General features: G+C 34.4%; 1 long non-coding RNA gene across 2 annotated transcripts in view; it reads right to left on the bottom strand.

The window, feature by feature from the left end:
- Nucleotides 1-14,725, bottom strand: part of LOC311444537 — a 255,592-nt gene that overhangs the window by 13,492 nt on the left and 227,375 nt on the right. The window contains exons 8-9 of one of the 2 annotated variants that reach the window (XR_014697927.1): nt 1,249-1,348; nt 827-934 (exon numbers count right to left, since the gene is read on the bottom strand). This is a non-coding gene — a long non-coding RNA (uncharacterized lncRNA). The remainder of the gene's footprint in view (nt 1-826; nt 935-1,248; nt 1,349-14,725) is intronic. The other variant, XR_014697928.1, reaches the window with a different exon arrangement.

The raw sequence follows: 14,725 nt of genomic DNA, 5'->3' as shown, positions 1-14,725 counted from the left end.
TATTTGGTTCCATCTCATTCGTCAATCTCAAAAGTCACATTTCAAAAAAAAAACAATGTTCAGGGTGCATATTCAGAATGCCTAGACACCAAATGAAGAACATTTTTAAATAAATCATTCCAGAAAATATTTGGAAGTTAATACGTAAAATTCATCAAATAAGCCCTCATCAAAAGTCTTTAGAAATAATAAAATAACTTAGATTTTAGCAAAAAATTTTTCTCGTGTGTTCAACTAGTCAAGTTGTGTTCCTAATTTATTACTGATCCAATAGGTCATTTTATAGTTTACACCTTGGCAGGATGCATGTATTACCAGCAGATTGTTACAAGAATACAGCAGATTGTTACAAGAATACAATACTAGCGCAACAACACATCATCATTAGGGTAAAACTAACCTGTCTCACGACGATCTAAGACAGAAAGCTAAGACAGAATTATTTTTTGTGTGTTGTTTTTTTCCTGTTTGAAAAATGAAATAGTAATGTGAAGGCTGTGGTACAGACCACTGGGGCTTGTGTGAAACTCATGGTACATGTTACACTGCTGAGGCACATAAAGACTTTTGAAGGGGTTAAAGACTGTGAGGATAGTGTTAGAGGCCTATGTAGAGCAGAAGAAACTAACATCTATGCTATCTGCTGAATGTGGTCTCCCTTCTCAGGACTGTGTGGGCTTTGTCTATTTCGGGAAGGGGCAGGTGAGTTCATTTACTTTTTAAAAAAAAAAAAAAAAAAGAACCACACCCATCATGGAATAAGGATCCGAAAACAAAATAGAGAGATGTTATTTGAAATTAGTAAATACCCCTTAAATACACAAACCTGAAAAATAGCTTTCTTACTTTCAGAGTTGGCAGGTCACTATCTGGATTAGGGTTCTCCCTTGGTATATTGTGACACCATCCCAAGACTGGAGCACTGTAACATCCCCTGTGTGACATAAAGGGCATAATTCAACAATATTTCCTTGATTAAAGAGGTTGGAAAACACTTGGTCAATGTTTTTGAAGGTTGTAAAAAACAACAACAAAATTTCACTGTGTTGTTTCAAAAAAAAAAAAAAAGTAAATTGTAAAAAGCAGTTTTGACTAATTTCATGTAAAAGAGGTGTTTGTGGCAGAGCTCCAGACATCTGATTCCAATGTACAGTCCCGTCTGAACACAACATTATGCTTTATGACTAATATTTATACTGAAATCAGGAGACTAGTTGCTAGGGTTTGGTCAAACAAATCTTTTCTTACCAACTTCTTGATTTCCATGAAAATGTAGAAGGAGAAATAATGACTCATCCTTTGGAACCATGTTGTGTTGTGGTCTTTTCAACATGGTTGGAGTAAATTACTGCAAAAATAAAACAGTAGCAAGAAGGTCAGACAAAGTCAGCCATCAGATTTATCTTCACTAACTATATTAGTGATGGGATTTACGACTTGAATCTTTTTTATAAACACATGACTTAGTTCAAATAATAGAATATAGATATGATTTTGAAGCTTGATGGGAAATAACTACGCAATATCACCATTTTCTGGAACATGCTTTTAAGAACTCTGAATTTAATTCTAGTTTTCACTGAGTGACTGAAATCTTTAAGAAAAAAATAATTGTTTCCTTTCATAAAATAGTACCTGTGAGCTCTGTCAATTTTAGTGCTCCCATCTTAGTCTCTGGCAGCTGAAAGCACTCCATATAAAGTCACCCTTTTGTTATCATTGCTTTTAAACTCAAGAAAAATCCGTTTCTCCATTATCTGTTGAAGTATATCTTTGTTTGTTTGTTGTTGTGTTTTTTTTTTTCCTTTTTTTCTTTTAATTGGAAGACTATAATTGCATTTTCATTTATTCTACTTTTAAAAACTGTAACATTTGTTTCAGATATCTACTTTCAAACAGCTAATTACATGTGCCATTTTTTACATTCAAAACTCTTTTTTTCTACTATAGGTCTATTTTTATAAACTGTAAACTCTCTTCCTATAGCAATGAGGTTTATGAGTGATTAACTCTGGGGAAAATATATACTTGTGGCTGTCATCTTAGGTATTGGACACGGATATGTTACTTCTGATTTACAGAAGTAGGTAATGATGTAATAATATGAACCTAAGAATCTCCTATTCTTCCTTTTTGTCTTTTGTTTAGGAATTCTATTCAAACAAAACCAAGTGGAGACTGACAAGTGGAGGCTTACTATAAAACTTCCCTGATCGTTATCGTTAGATAAAATTCATTTTAAATATATGTTTAGTAGACACATAGGAACAATGAAAAAAAGCAAAGGGAATATTTGTTTATTACCTCACTGATGCAAATTTTATTTTATTTTATTTTATTTTATTTTATTTTATTTTATTTTATTTTATTTTATTTTATTTTATTTTATTTTATTTTATTTTATTTTTTCTTCCATTAGTGAATTGTTATTCACTCTTCATATTTTATTCCTTACAAAAATGTAAGAAACAATACAGAAAGCAATCTGGACATTCTTTATTATCAGTACTGTTGATCTTGAGCAGACAACAGCAATAGTGGCAGTTATTTCTTAAATCATATTAGTATTTCAATGACTTTACAGGTATTTCCTCTACAAAATGCACATTGCTGATAAATTACTTCTAAATAATGGTATACTTATTGTGTAGGTGTGCGATTACATAATAAAACAGACTCAAGTACATTGGTAGCCCAGCATAACCAAGAAGTACACTGATAAATAACCCTCTTAGCCTTCCAAGGATGAGCCTGGAGATTCTGGTGAAAATTACACTGACTGTTTAGAGGTGTGATACATCATTCTTTCAAGGGAGTGTTTCTCTACAACTCTTTTCTTTCTCCATAACCAAGTGGCACATAAAATCTTTTGCAGCCCTTCAACAGCACTGTGTGGAGACAATATACATCTGGAGAGAGAGACAGATGAAAGGCTGAGCCCTGTCCACATGCAATTTGTGCCTTCAGGTTAAGATTTTCCCTGGAAGAAAAGGGAATGTGTTCCTTGTGAATGTGCACTTGCTGCAGTTCGTCATTAAAGAATCATGGCTGAACATCGTACATGGAATAGATTTGCTTTCTAATTTTCTAATGACAAAAGCTCTGGCACATGTAACAATATATTTAACTATAACAGCCATTTAGCTGAGTATGGAGACACTCCTGGTTTTGATTTTTATTTTATTTTTTATTTTTTGTTAATAAAAGTACACGCATATAGTTCAAAATCAGTATCAAATAGTATCAAACATCTTTTTAATCTTATGACCTATATTTGCATTTCTGATACAGGGAGCATGAACTAAATTACCTAATAACATTGTAGTAATTTAATGCAGTATGCTACAATATTAATAAAGTGCATATCATACTATTATAGCGATTAACTTAAATTCAAATAAAGTTGTGTCATTAAGGAGAGTGTACTACATTATGTAATTGGTTCTTCCTCTGTTATAAAAAATATCTTTTCAAATACACAGAATTATATTAAAAAGAAAGCTCCAATTTAATGAATGCATGAAGCAAAGTCTTTAACTTTCAAATATATTCTGTGATGGGCTAATTTCTCAACAGTAATCTAAAACTGATGAAGTATCTGTTTCAACTTTGTTGTCAGAAGTCAAGGGAAAGTCAGGGTTTATGTTCTTGACTGTGTTCTGATTTCAGAAAAGCAGAGAACGTTTATCCTGCTACATGAATACTGGTTGCATATATTAATAACTACTCCATAGGATGCTGCAACAAATGTTGATTTTAGGTACTCAGGTATATTTTCAAAAATGTTTTAGATCCCTATTCAGGCATCTCCCGAGTAAGAAAGAAAACAGGCTTGTCTTACAAGAACAAAAGAGGGAGACAGGACACCTAGGTGCTTGCATTAGAAACAAAAATAGTAAGAAAACTGTATTCCCTGCAATCTGTATATACTCTATTGCAGACCACATCAGTTGTTAGTCTGACTTGTGAGGCTAGAACTGGTTTATATTATGAACAATAAATTAATATTTATATATAAACATTTAATTTTTATTTCAGAGTAGCATTCTGGCTAGCATCTTAGTTGAGTCAGGGTATGTATGTGCACACCCAAACAAATTTTAACTGACTTCACATTGCAAGGAGATGCTAAGTCCACCTGCAATGTCAGTGTTCCTTATTTTAATGAAAATAGTTCAAACTCAAGCAAGAAAAGAATGTGAATTAGAAGAAAGTTACAGAACACAGGTATTTTTCATCTGCTCACTAATTATAAAACTGTAACTCATTGGGAAAATGTGTAATAATATCAATATTAACAATAAATTAAATGCATTGTGTATCAGTTGGTTGCTCACTTTGAAAGTAATGAATAAAACCAAGCCAATATGGTTTGTAAAAGAGAACTGTAATGATAGGCCACACTTTCCAACTGTTGTGAGGGTGGCTGGTTCATTTACTCTCTTTAAATGACTTAATATCTGATGAAGCCTGCAGCTATTTAGGGTTAATAGATTTTCATTATTTCATTATGCTTCTGTGAACTGAAAAGGTTTCAATATAAGTAAGCTAAGAATTATTCACAGATGTTCTCAGCTGAAGATGACTTCCTCATCTCTTTCCTCACCACTTTTCTGCAACAAATAAAATGATAAGATACAGAACTGTCCCCTGCCAATGAGAAAGACTTTGGGGTTCCGATTAATGAAATTTTGCTTTTCTTTAAAGCATGAACTCCAAAGAAAGTAGTTGCATATAAAATCTAAAAACCTACACACTTCCCTCAAAAGAAAGCAGAAGATATCTTCCTTTGGACTGAATATATAATTTATTTATTTTCCCATGTTGAGAAAAAAAAAATCAACAAATGATTCTTGCATTTTAATCCAAACTGAACAAGATTCAACATTTTGTTCAATACTGTTTTGCAGGTGGTGACATTGTAGGTTTCGGTGTGTTTATAGGTAGGATTATCCAGAACTTTTGAGATATATGATTGTCAATGAACTGTACTACACATGGAAATCAACTATATCTTCTTCCTTATTCAGAATTACTTGTTTTACCTCTTTTACTCAGTGTGAAGTGGAATTTTTTTCAGCATGAATGTTATGCTTAATTATCCATACTTTACATGTATTAGCAGAAAAAATATATCATAAAATAATGAAAATTATCAGGTGCCAATGCAGTCATTCTCTCACTACTCTTTTTTAGGAGGTCATGAGTAGAACGTAAGACAAAAAAGCTCCTTGGTGAAAATAAGGGCAGACAGATTTTTTACTAATTACTATTGGCAAAACATAATTGACTTGGGAAAGATGAATTTAATTTCTTGCCAATTCATTACAGAATAGAATAGTGAGAAAAAGAATAAAACTAAAACCGTCTTCCCTCCACCATTTTTCTTACCATGGAGAAAAATGAAACAATTTTGTGTACTGTAAAAGCAAACAAAAAAGTAAATAGATTGAAGCAGGATAAATCAAAAATATATACATAAATAAGTTACCATTAGTTATTTTCTTAGTAATCCCTGCTCAACTACTTGCTTTGCTCATGAGATCTCTACCCACATCATGTCTCTGCCTGGGAGCTGCCTGAGCAGGGCAGCCTGTGATGGCACCTCCTGCATCTCTTCTGTCAGGACTTGTCCACTCTGCACAGAATACTTACTTATGCACTGGAGCAGAGGCCAAAGCTCAGGTGTTTCATTACTAAGAGAAGTGTCCTAAGTGCTAGGTTACAAAACCATTCTCACTTTCAATCTGTGTTGTTTAACAGTACTCTAAAACATTGTGCTCAGAATGGAAAAACATCAGCTGGAGGAACTCCACGAGATGGAGTGTTTTCCCCAGCAAATGGCAGTCCTAAAATAGTTTAGAAGCTGTGCAAGAAACCAGGTTTGGTTTTCCATAATCTTATATGAGTACATTTTCCAAAGCTACTGAGTGAGGTAAAAATAGCTGCCAGGTTTTAGAAGTCTAGTCCAATCTCATTTTTTTTCTGACCACAATTATTTGGTAGTTTTTTTGCCAACCAGAAAAAAAAGCACTGCACATTTTAGTAAATGATGTATTACACCATTATTTTTACATCATCAATTTTTGTTCTAGGGCAATATTATAGTACCTCTGTGTAACTAACATAGTGTAAATATTAACCAACTGTTTTTACCACTAATAATATTTTTTTCTAATCAAATCTGGTAACAATACTTGATCTTGTAAACAATTTTAGTTTTATTCTGGGGAAACAATAAAGGAATACTCCTTATCCTGAAGTCTAAATGATACTGCCTTCACAAAATGGTGTTTGGAAGACAGTGATTTTTTTTTAACTTTTTTTCCACTGGATCAAACTTTCTCGAAGATGTGACCACTTCTGCCATACAATTATATCTGAATTTTAGCCTCAGGATATAAGAGACAAGACTAAGAACTTAAACCCCAAGATTTTAAAAGATAAGTAAAAAGCCACTCAAAATTATTACTTTTGTCTTTTCCCATGTGTCTGAGTCATGTTTGCAGATTGGTACTACAGAGAAAACTTGAAGGACAAAGGAAGCAAAGATAATGCCTAGTCTAGTTTGTGCAACCAAAAAACTGTACAATTTCACTTAGTAACTCCTGCATTTAATTCCCATTCCAAAAGCCTGAAATTTTTGCCTTCTACATAAAACAAAAAATCCCGCATTTGTTTAGGTGTTTATAAAAAAAAAAAAAAAAAACACCCCTCCATAAACACAAACTCATCTGCAATAACTGCAACTTGAAATGTAAATGAATGCAATTAGAAAATGTGTTATCTCTTTGCACAGTTTTGGACTACTGAGTTCAACTTACAAGTCTGTGATCTTGTTTTAGAATCTTTAATCTGACAGCACAGAGGAAACTGAATGAGAGGAGCATATTGAAGAGAACGCTGTCCTGTTAAAGAGAGCTGAATTACGCATGCCTTCTATGAAACTTATCTGTAGGAGGCAGATTTGATTGAGCATAACTGGAAAAAACAAAAGACCTAAGCTGAACATGAGCATACATGCTCGTGTGGGGCTAGCTATGGACAGATACACATGAAGAGTGCAAATGGGCCTGAAAAAGTACTCATTAGAAACCTTATATGAGAAAAGCCTTATTAAAGATTTTTTGGTTACAGCTCATTGACCCTGAAGTAATTAGCATTAAATATCACTTAGGGAAATTGTTAATCTATGGTATCTGACATGGTAAAAGAATAAAAGAGGAACTCACACTGACTCACATGGTTTTGAACTTTCCTTTCTAAATACCATTCAGCTTTTCAATCTGATACTAAGTAACCCATGAGGTGAACTCTAGCCTAAGGGATAATAGAGTGAGGGACAGGGCTTCTGCCTTCTTAGCAAACAAGGCTAAAAAGAAAAAAAAATAAATCACTGTGTAATTATTTCTTTCATTCTGGTCTGGCTGAATGGCACTGCTCTCCTACTTGGCTGTAGCAGCTTTGGTTGGGCTAGATGTAATTTTCTTTATAGTAGCACCTGTATGGTGCTATATTTTGGATTTCTGACAAAAACAGCATTGATAAACACACTGATATTATAGCTGTTGCTGAACAGTGCTTGCACAGCATCAAGGCTTTCATCGTTTCTCACTCTGTCCCCACCACAGTCCAGCAAGTAGCTTGGGGGTGGACAAGGCATTGCAACCAGGACAGCAGACTCATCGTGAGGACTACCTCATAATATCCTTATCAACTTAAGTCATTCTTTCTGACGGCTCAAAAGGCCAAGACCTGTGATATACGCTAGCAAGTAGAGCAACAGAAGAAGCTGAGGAAGCAACCAGAAGAGGCCAACATTGATAAGCATGCACTATCTCTGTCACTGCATGTATTAAGGGGTTCATACTTCTCACTCCAAGTGATTTGTGATTCATTACATAAGACAGCACAGACCTTTGCATTTCACCTATAAAAGTCTAGTTCTTGGATATGATAAATGGATATCAAAGGGAATGTTTGCAACTTTGTATTTGTAACAGCTATAGCAAAGATATGTATTTTGGCTGTAGAGGAAGAAGGTTGACTTTAAACTAGCTATCAACTGTTCACAGACTGCAGAGTTTAGTACCTGAGCAATTTTTGCCCTACAGGTTTGTTTTGCTTCTTCATAGTATATAAACAAACAAACCCAAACAAACAAAAACCAGCATAGCTCTTCTACTATACCATGTTCATGGATGGTGTCCTGGTTTCAGTTAGGACAGAGTTAACTTTCTTCCTAGTAGCTCTGTCCTAACTGAAACCAGGACAGATGGCAATTTCCTGGAGATCTAAGCTTCAGCGTATGTTTCTAAGATACTAAAAACTCACTGTTGTTGCTATTTAAGCATGGACATACTTCTGTCTGGTGACACTTTTGTCAATATTGCATAACCTGGGAAATAGCATTTTATTCTAGAATCACTGAAGTTAAAAACTACTGGTGTGCCTTTCTTACTTATTATCACAAACAGGCTTCAACAGACTCCTTTAAAGCATGTCTTAGCTTCAACAGAAAACAAAACCTGCTTTGGGCCAGAGGGCTTGACAAAAGAAATGCATCTCATCTATGAAACAGACAGTAACAGGAAAATAGGCAGTTCTTTAAAACACAGAAAAATTGTTTTCTACCAGAGAAGGCTCATGTGATCTACAACTGGCTTGTATGGCTTTATATTCAGAGTACTTTTGGCAGATTTCTTTTTCTTTTCTTTTTCTTTTATATTTTTAGCTTTCTTTTCAACACAATGCTGCATTCCCAGGGTCTTTACAGAGTGTCTCCTACCTAGCTATCCCTGCCAAGTAAAGAAATCTGTTCAATACAGCCCTATCTCTTCCCCATTGTAACCCCCACTGAATGGGAGAAATTTTCCCTGCTTCCTAGCTGGAATCTGTTCCTCAGTCAATGGCATATTTTTTTGAGCTCTATATTCAGATTTTTCTTGTTTAAAAAGTCCAGGAAGAAGAGATTTCTAGTACTCCATGCTCTCTTTCTACAAGGGTTTGTGACTAGGCTTCTAAAAATATATATATGAACTCAACATAGACTTCTTGAAGTCATGAGCTCTTTTTTAACCTTAGCTGTGGTACTTCTTTTTTTTTTTTTTTTCTTTTTTTTTTTTTTTTTTTGAGGTTGCTTACCTCATTTCAGTGGTATCAGTGTAATCCAAGTTAACTCTTCAGAAGTCAAGGGAATTATCAAGCATAAAACCACATACACAAGTGGAATAAACCCTTCTGATTCACTGGTATAATTCTTTAGCTGTTTGGCTATACTTCCTTCAACTAACAACAGAGTAATAAAATTGTTCTTTGCTGTGAGATTGAATCTGTTAGAGCTTTTCTTTCTCAAATCCCATATAACATGAATAGACAGCTTTTTACTTTTCTGTGGTGCATTTCATCTCTTGCTCAGTGTGGATTTTTAGATGTTAGATCTTTGCACACTCTGATGACAGTTTAGACATAGGACAAGTCAAACCTTTCTGTCTTTTCAGTACAATAGATCTCTGTTGCTATCATGCTGGGTAGACATTTTCCTGAGATGGCTTTTTGTATGTGATATACTGATGTGTGTGTCTCTATTTATACGCTACTATTTGTAAGCTGTTCACCTCTCCTGTTGACACTAAACATAATTCGCCATTACTATCACTTTCTTTTCACACACTGGTTATTTTTTAGACTTTTTTTTTTTTTTTTTTTTTTTTTTTAGACTCCTTTCTGGTTTAGGCTGCATTCTGCTAAAATGCATCAAAAATGACTGGTAAATATAGTTAGGCCTGACACACTCATGCAATATTTTTCATGGAAGATTGTGGGCAGGAGGTAGGCTGCTGGAAATCCTTTTTTTTGCACCAATAGAAGTGATATTGCTTGCTTATAGTGGTATCTACCACATTGAAAACTATTTCCCGCAGCTGTGCTTTCTCTTTTATATCTCATATATGCTTGGTTGATATGAATGTATAACACAGAAATGTCATTTTTGTACATTATAATTACACTGAATCCATAGATTTTTATCCTTAAATGAGGGTTTCTACAGATATTTTGAAAGGGGAAGTCTACTTGGCCCAACTTGGCTCTTTCAACCAAAAATCAGCTTTTTGAAATATTTCAGTGTGGTTTGATAAAGATCTGAAGATTATTCATTCAAGAGAAAAAAATACACTTTCTAACCAGTTCATTTCTGTTCTGTTCTGTTCAGTTCAGAAAGGTACTCATTTCTCCTTATAATACTTTCTTGCCTTTAAAGCTTTATATGCTTTTTTTTTTTAAATTTTTTTTTTTTTCCTTTTTTGTGGGCTTTTCCTATACTGATGAGCTCAGTGTTTTGGGAAGGGAATTCTTTCTCTCTACCCACACTGTCTATTTGTATTTGTGACTCTGAGTATAAGTTACTGAGTTTAAAAAAAAAAAAAAAAAAAAAAAAAGTCAAAGTGAGCAACTCATTTGGTTAAGACAAACCAGAGATAGACTACTTTATGAATTCTATAAATACTTCTGTATCTAAGAATATTGCAGCTGGGAATATATATATATCCATATATGTATACATATATATATATACACACACACATATATATATATACTCTCTGTCTGGAAAGCATAAATACCTTTGTGTCCGACTGTTATAAGCACCCTTTCCACTTAACTGTGGAATGCACTTTCACTGCACATAAAATTCTCTATGAACATAAACATCAGGCCTGATTCTTGGGTTAAAACTGTGCTCTTCTCCTGATATGACTTAAGGAGGATTTATTGATGGAGTTCACAGCAGAATAATGCCTTAAACTTCAGTCTCCAGGGAAAAAAAAAAACATGTGACAGTGCCCTTCCCTGCTTTTCTCTTCCCCTGCCTCTCCACATTGGGCTCTATACCCTGATTACCACAAGAAGCTCTAAAACTTCTTGGTTTGAATCCTGGTTTACTTTTAGGCTTGCTCCTCTGTCAGGGTCTAACTCATGTCTTTTATTTTCTGCAAGATACTACACCCTCATGTTAGCCAGGGTGTAGCTTTGCTTTTCAGAAATATAAGGCTGAAAACACCTGCTAAAGCAATTGATGTAACATCAGCCATGGAAGAAGAGTCTCAGTTCCTCTAACAGAGCTGATGCAGATTTGCAGAATAAGGTAAAAACAAACAAACATAAAAGCACTGTGGCTTTCCAGTGAATCCTTAGCTAAAATTAGTTTCAAATGGCAAGAAAAATAAAAAGAGGCTGCAGCTTCTTGACATTTTATGCCTTTAAAGGTAATGTTTTGATTAACAGCACAGTACAAGAAATCTGATTCATGCATTTGAAAAGATAACCCCAGGTGGAAACACGTGCTGTATAGAAAACAAGAAGATGCATTGGCTCTGGATCTTTTTTTTGCAAGTTACAATATTACCTCTTCTTATCTGAAACCTCACTGCCTTCAATGAAGATTCACTTCTCACTGGTTTGCAAGAACTCACTGTAAACCAACAAACTAAGAAAGTTCCTCCCTATTACAAACTTCTGAAAGGCTTTGGGATTTGAATAGCAATTATACTTAAGCATGCTATATGAAAAATACGCCTATATTTGAATATACTATATTTGAAACAATCTAAAATACTTAAAGTTCAAATTATGGTTTGGAAAGAGAAATGTTTGGAATTTTTTTGTAGGTATTGTGTGAATCTCTTTGCAATACAGGCTATACATTTGTTTTCTCAAGAAAAAAAAAAAAAAAAGGCAAAATTTGCTTCTAGTCTCATTATGAAAGTCAACTGATTTTCTGGTTAAGAATGCCATCACTGTAATTTTATCTTGGTTGTGGAAAACCAAGATCAATCTGATGGGTTTTGCTATTATTTTATTTTTCTAACAAGAAAAATGAAGTAGCGTAGATCTCCTCTGTTCTTGTGAAACTGCAGAAGCTATACTGCACATTTCAAAAAGACTTTTGAGCACTACATTTTTCTGCTCCGAAATTACCTAGTGTTACATTTCTTGCCATTGTCAGGAGAAAAATGTGACCTTTCCATTCCCATTTTTATGCTTATCTTGAGGCTACACAATACTTACTCTTTTTTTGCCAGACATAAAATTTACAGACGGCCTTAATGAGATCTGTTTATATTTAAGAGAATCTGACTTGTTTCAACCATACATCTTAGAGTTCTGCAATTTGTTGACATGTAATTTGTCATGAACTTGGGTGATGTCCTGGGAGAAATACGAGGATTGAAATGTATAGGCTGTATCAGAGTTTTGCCCCACGCTCTCTTTCTGTGAAAGTGCATTTCAGATGCACAGCACACTTGCTATTGGCCATACATCCACCCCCACACATGCACGAATGGAGGGGAGATGTTGCCTGTCATATCTTCATGCCACCACAACGATGTGATGGGGAGCTTTCTGCTAATTCTGCACTGTTTGCCATTTAAATTATTGGGGCCCATCCAGTGCTATAAAAACATAGGGGTCCTATCATCTAAAGAGATATATCTAATCATTTAATCGCTATCCATTATTCTCTTTATTATTATTTATTGAAACAGATACTACATTCTGAAAATTGTTGTTGGGCCATTCTTACAGAAATCTAGATAGAAACCTGTACCATTCCTCTGTCTCTCTCTTTCCCCTACCACACCCCTCAGTGCATGACAGAAGATGAATTCAAGGCTAAGTTTTTGAGAAAATAGCTGGCTTTTTTTTCTCCCTTTCGCACACCTCATCAGAGTGAGAAATCTGCAGATAGTATTCAAAGTTGCCTGCAGTTAATTTGCCCTGAAAATATTGTTATGCTGAAAGGCTTTATCCTGGACATAGCTGTAAAAAACACTTGCTGATATGCACATAGACAATTCCCAATTCCTTCTGTCTTAATTCACTATTTCAAAATTTTCTGTTTTTCACTTCAGCAGTTTCTGTGCAATGTTTTAAAGCTGATTATTTACCAGCTAATCTTCTCTGTTCTGAATAAGAAAGCTTCGAGTTTTGGCTGCAGAGTTTCATACATATCATAGCATTATGCTAATTAAGTTTTACAGCCTGGCCATCTAATAAACTTGAATTCCATGACACAGTTGTCACCTAAGTGCTTCATTAAAGTCCTCAAATGGCTTTACAAAATTAGGTGAGCATTAAATGATCTGCTTTCAAAATATTTTTCCAAGTAATTTAGAAACTGATTTACATCACAACTATAGTATTGCATCTCAAGGAATCAACAATTTTGTGACACCCAAATGATATGATATTCAGGAAGATTTATGATAATGGCACCATTCCAGTATGTCTCAATTAGGCAGCTAAAAACCATTGGTCACTTGGAACATTTGAATTTAAGTGATTTCATTAAACCTAGCATAAAAAGAGCTTGCCAAACTAATCTCTTTTTTTGATGCCAAAATTGAATGTTTTAGTAATAATATTTTTAGATATAGATGATTATGCTTAAAATCATTAAATTAATCTCATGGTTCACTCATTTTAAAGACCATTAAATCATTCCAGTCTTGAATCTAATTTCAAACCTGCAATTATTATTAAATGGACTTGAAGTGTATAATCCAATACATATGGGATGGTAATGTTGCTAACCTCCCCAGGGCTAAACTGAAAACAAATGGGTTTTTGCATTTGCTGCCAGTGAGAACAGTACTTCCTCCTAATAACTAAAAAACATAGCAGTTTCAGAAAGCTGTTATTATTTTTGTTCAAGTATTTCTGAAATTCATGATGAGCTTCTATAACAAATCCCTGTTAATATGTTAATACTAACATATTTCCCTACCAGTGTTTGTTTAAAACACACCTGCATTCACCCAATGATCTTAAGAACTTTAAAGGAAATGGCATAAGCTATACAACATGGCACAAACAAACCAGCCGTCAAGAGATTATCTGTGCACATCCATGTTCACAAATCCGCCCTATTATTTTTTATTCAGTTTCATCAAAAACTATCTTGCAGCTATATTAACAATCACACATTTTCAAATGAAACACTGTGGTTTATTTTCACTTGTTAAGTGGCCTTTCATTTCTGTAAATGTAAGGGATGAGCATTTGACAACAAGAAGCTCTTCAGCCCTAAAACATTGCTAAGTTTAAGACTGAAGACCACCTCTGCTAAGTTTTCATTCATGTTTCTGTGTTCTTGTTCAGTGATCATAATGTATGCATTTTGTGTATGCATGTGTTTCCACCTTCCTGTCACAACTTCAAAGTATCTGTGATCACAGCTGTACATTACATAAAAAATAACTATCTTGTACCTACTGGTCTATTGATCAATACTTATAACTATCTGGATCATCACTGAGGTAGGATTTCCTAGCAGAGATAAGCAAGCTCTTGTCGCTCTGCCACAGGCACCATCCTTGAATGCCTGCTGCAGCCCACAACATGCAATATGCAGGAAGCTGCACAGCTGAAGTAGCCCCTGGGGTTGCCCTTTCTTTCATCCTATGCAATAAATTACTTGAGTAGATATTTACTCTTGACACTGTTATAGATCAGGGCTGCTTGCCAAATTATTTTTTATTATTTTTTATTTTTATTATTATTTATTATTATTATTTTCCTGCAAGCAAGAAAGCAAGGAAAAGAGGCAGGAAAGAGGTTGAACTAAGCAAGAAAAGAACTTAAACTTGTTCTGTTCTCAGTTACAGTAGCCAACCAGACATATAAACAGGGATGAGAAGAGATAACAGACTGCCTGTCTCAAGCA

The sequence above is a fragment of the Aythya ferina genome, assembly GCF_964211825.1.
Source record: "Aythya ferina genome assembly, chromosome: 1".
NCBI classification, from domain to species: Eukaryota; Metazoa; Chordata; class Aves; order Anseriformes; family Anatidae; genus Aythya; species Aythya ferina.
Note: the sequence above shows the minus strand (reverse complement) of the source record. Positions and strands in the feature narration are given on the sequence as shown.